Source organism: Mirounga leonina, unplaced genomic scaffold (assembly GCF_011800145.1).
Source record: "Mirounga leonina isolate KUSES-001 unplaced genomic scaffold, KU_Mleo_1.0 Mir_101664, whole genome shotgun sequence".
Taxonomy (NCBI): Eukaryota; Metazoa; Chordata; class Mammalia; order Carnivora; family Phocidae; genus Mirounga; species Mirounga leonina.
Window position 1 is genome coordinate 12,240,215 of NW_023270175.1, and position 4,462 is coordinate 12,244,676.

A 4,462-nucleotide genomic window follows, 5' to 3' on the forward strand; every position below is an offset into this window, starting at 1 on the left:
CTTATGCAGCTTTCTGCTGCCATCACCCCCTCTGAGCCGCTCTGTGTCTCAGCCCCCTGTGAGTTCTGGTCTCCTCCCCAGGCCAGCCCTTGCCGTCCTGTCCAGTTTACCTGCAAGTCCCAAGCCAGTGAATGAAGGCTGGTTCTACCACAGGTGAGTCTCCGCTTCTTCCCCTGTGGCTCTTAACCAGCGCTTCTGAGACCTTAGCTGCATCAGCATCCCCTGAAGGGCTTGTTCAAACACAGAGTGCTGGGCTTACCCTCAGAGTTTCTGATTCAGTAGGGCTTGGGTAGAGCCTAAGAATTCCTGGGTGATGCTGATGATGCTGTTGTGGGGACCAAACTTCGAGAACCAACCGCTGCTCTAAATCAGTGTCTGGGCCCAGGCTCAGCAGCACCATCTGGCCTCCAGGCCAGCTGAGCCATCCAGGAGGTTTCCTTCAAAACCATGTTCTAGGGCGCCTGGGTGGCTCAGTCGGTGAAGCGTCTGCCTTCGGCTCAGCTCATGATCCCAGGGTCCTGGGATCGAGCCCCGCATTGGCCCCCTGCTCAGTGGGGAGCCTGCTTCTCCCTCTGCCCTTCCCTCTGCCCCTCCCCCTGCTCAGGCTTTCTCTCTTTCTCAAAAAAATAAATAAAATCTTAAAAAAAAACCCATACTCTAGAGCAGCACTGTCTAATAGACATATAACGCAAGTCACATGTGTAATTTTAAGTTTTCTAGTAGCCACGTTAAAAAGTAAAAAGAGGGGTGCCTGGGTGGCTCAAGCAGTTAAGCATCTGACTCTTGATTTCGGCTCAGGTCACGATCTCAGGGTTATGGGACTGAGCCCCGCGTCAGACTCTGCGCTTAGCACAGAGTCTGCTTGTCCCTCTCTCTCTGCTCCTTACCGCCCCCCGTCAAGTAAATAAATAAAATCTTTTAAAGAAAGTAAAACGAAATGGGAAAAATTAATTTTAATAGTGTATCTTAACTCAATATATTATCGTTTCAACATGTAATCCATATGAAATTACCAGTGAGTTAATGTAACATTTGTATACTTAACAGCACATATCAGATTAGACTAGCCATATTTCATAGCCACGTGTGACTACAGTTACTAATGTCGTGGACAGTGTAGCTCTAAAGACCTGACTTACATCTCTCTCCTTACAAAAAGTGTTTTAAACTTGACATTTTATTTTATTTGGGGCTGTAATAAACTAATTTAAAATAGGCTCACCAAATGGTGGAAAGTGATACCTTTCTTTTTTTTTTTTTTTTTTAAGATTTTATTTATTTATTTGAGACAGAGAGAATGAGAGAGAGCACATGAGAGGGGGGAGGGTCAGAGGGAGAAGCAGACTCCCTGCCGAGCAGGGAGCCCGATGTGGGACTCGATCCCGGGACTCCAGGATCATCACCTGAGCCGAAGGCAGTCGCTTAACCAACTGAGCCACCCAGGCGCCCTGGAAAGTGATACCTTTCAATGAAGGTACGGTGGGCCAAAACAAAGAGGAAAAAGAGAGATTTGAGTCAAGATAATTTAACTAAGTAAAATCTGCCTACATTCCAGTGTATTAATTTAAAACAAACTTAGTTTTAACTAGAACAAATGCTGTCAAACATATTCGTCAAACGTAAGAGAAGAGTTGTATTTCATTGGATATCACTTTGTGGGTGATGCAGTTTGGAATGACATCAGTGTTAATGAAATTCCCGTGGGCTTCTAAAAAATGAAAAACCTAAAAATAATGAACAACAGATTCTTTCTTCTTTCATCTTCTTGCTGCAGGATGAAATGAGAGAAAATGAACAGTTAGGCAGCACTAACCAGCACCAGCGACTTTCTAACCCTGTGAAAACAGCCCCGCGTACATGGGCTGCGTCTGTTTGCTGCGTCTCAGCAGGCGGGGGACGACACCCTGTCCTCTCGTAACCTGTGCCCTTGTGTGTAGGGCGCTCGGGCAGCGCATGGCTTCAGTTCTGTGATCATACCGACCTTGTCTCCCTCTTGCCCAGCACCGGGGATGCTTCCCCCACCCCCCTGAGAGGCCATTCTGGAATTTACGGAAATCTCTTCACCTTAAAAGCCTCTGCTCATTCCACAGATGATACTCCCTTACTCCCCCAGACCCTCGGTTTCCCGATCTACCATACAAGAATGAGGCTGTGACTATGAAATACACAGCTGTGAGAATGCAAAAATAAATAAATAAATAAATAAAATGTTAATCATTTCAATATATTCAAGGACAAGATAGACCTCAAGACTTAACTGCCAATTCAGTGATAAGTCATAACCATACTATGACTAAGTGTCCTTGGACCATCACATAAAATACCAAAATCTACAGCTGAATATTTAGGTATTCATCATTAAGTGTGGTCCTGCTTGAAATGCTTGACTTTTTGCTATTTGTATGTAATCACCTTCGCAAAGGCTTTGTCTCTCCTACTGAGTACAAGGGGGTACATTTCCATGGCCAAGTAATGAATGCCCAACTAGTGCGCCAGCCGCTTTCACTGCTGCTTCTGCTAACCGTTCTCTAAACAAACACTGGTCTCAGCTGCCGATACATTTACCACTTGTTAGTAGTCTTCCAGGTAGAGGACAAAAGACCTCACAAGAACGAATGAGCAACCATGAAATATATTTCAGAATATATTTTCTATTACTAGGCATGTGAGTATTCTATTAATGTTCCAAGCAGGTAAAACTGAATTTTTAAACTAATTTTAAACAAACTTCTTAATTTACTGGGAGAATTGGAAAAAAAAAAAAGCCTCTCAGTAACAGGTAAATGCCAGGAATGGTGGGGTGATGTGCAAAGCTGTACCGATACCTGGATTTTCCGGGCCTGTTCTCTGGTTTTTAGTCGGGTCCTTCTTGTTTTTTGTTGAACTTGTCTTTTTCTTCCTCCTTTTCGGAATCGCGGGCCTCTTTGTCAGACTTCTCATGCTGATATTGAGTTGTTCCTTTGGTAAAGAATAACACAGACTTTGGAGCGGACATTCACAGGGAAAACCATCCCGATGCATGATGAATAGTGACACCCAGTGCTCTACCCGCAGGAGAAGCAGGAGGATAGAAGCAACTCAGAAAAGGAGAGGTGGGAAGCTTCCCATGGCTTGATACGACCCCTCCATGGCCCTCACCGTTCTGCCGCTTGATCGCTTACTCTCACGGTGACATTCTTAACAGTCGGTCACCCTGCCACCCTGTGCGGCTGACTATTTCGGGCCCTTCTGAGAAGAAGGGATCAGAATCATCAGGGCCTGCTGCCTTCCGTAAGGTTTCGTCAGAGATTTCTCGCCAAGATGTTGTACCTCAACGACACAGTCTCTGGTGAAGCTCATTAGCTCCTCCACCCCTGAATATTTCACTTGTACCAGGCGCTCGCGTGTCAGCTCGTAAGGATCGGGGGTGAACGTTCGGAGACTCTTGACAGTTTTACAAGCCACGCACAGAAGCGAGGTGTGCCATTGGCTCGCTCTAGTCCTTCCGGCCCCGCCCCCGCCCCGCCCCCCTGCGCGGACAGCCGCCGGGCGCGCAGCGGCCTCAGCCGAGGCTGCCAGGGGGCCTCACGCGTCCTTCTCAAAGCCGTCGGTCCCTAGGGCGTGCGGCTCCCGCTCGGGCCCGCCGCCTTGGCTTTGCGGGAAGCCCGACCCCGGCTTCGGCGCCCGCAGCCCCCGCCCCCCGGGCGCGCCCGGCCCTCCTCACCCTTGGTCGCCTGGCCCTCCTCAGACTTCTCGTCCGGCTCCTCCGCCGTCTCCCAGACGGCCTCCTCCTCGGACGAGCCCCCGGACTCGCTGGCCACGGCCGCTGCTGCCCACGCCGGCGGGGTGGCGGGGGGCGAGGGCGGCCCGCGGGGGCCGTCGGGCGGCCGGGCCCGGGGCCAGACCGTCACGCGGCCGCGGCGGGGCCGCACGAGGATGTGGTTGTTGCAGTAGATGCGGTGCAGCAGCGAGTGCACCAGTTCCATGAACAGGAAGCGGAAGTCCACCATGGGGAACTGGTGGGCGTCCACCAGGAGGTCCACGCCCTCCTCCAGCTGCTCCGCCCCATCCTCCTCCGCCGGCCCGAAGTCCGAGTCGTCGTCCTCGGCCTCGGCGCTCCCGCCCCCTGGGCCGCGGGCCATTCCCAGACCCGGACCCAGCGCAGCCTCCCCGAGGCCTCCCACGGGCCCCGCCACTTCGGCCACCTCAATCCGGGGGAGCCCAGACTCGAGGGCCACCTCCATTCCGGGGGGCCCGGACTCGACGGCCACCTCCATTTGGGGGAGCCCAGACTCGAGGACCACCTCCGTTCCGGGGCTTCCGGACTCAAGGGCCACCTCCATTTGGGGGACCCCGAACTCGAGGACCACCAGCTCCTCCCCGAGGCCTCCCACGGGCCCCACCACTCCGGCCACCTCAATCCAGGGGAGCCCGGACTCGACGGCCACCTCCATTTCGGGGGCCCCGGACTCAAGGACCACCA

General features: G+C 52.2%; 1 long non-coding RNA gene across 1 annotated transcript; it reads right to left on the reverse strand.

The window, feature by feature from the left end:
• Positions 1–938: 938 nt before the first annotated feature.
• On the reverse strand, positions 939–3,888 carry LOC118012519. Its single transcript, XR_004679732.1, has 4 exons — positions 3,704–3,888; positions 2,826–2,958; positions 1,463–1,768; positions 939–1,242 (listed from the first exon to the last, which is right to left on the reverse strand). It is a non-coding gene; the product is annotated as an uncharacterized LOC118012519 (long non-coding RNA).
• Positions 3,889–4,462: the final 574 nt, after the last annotated feature.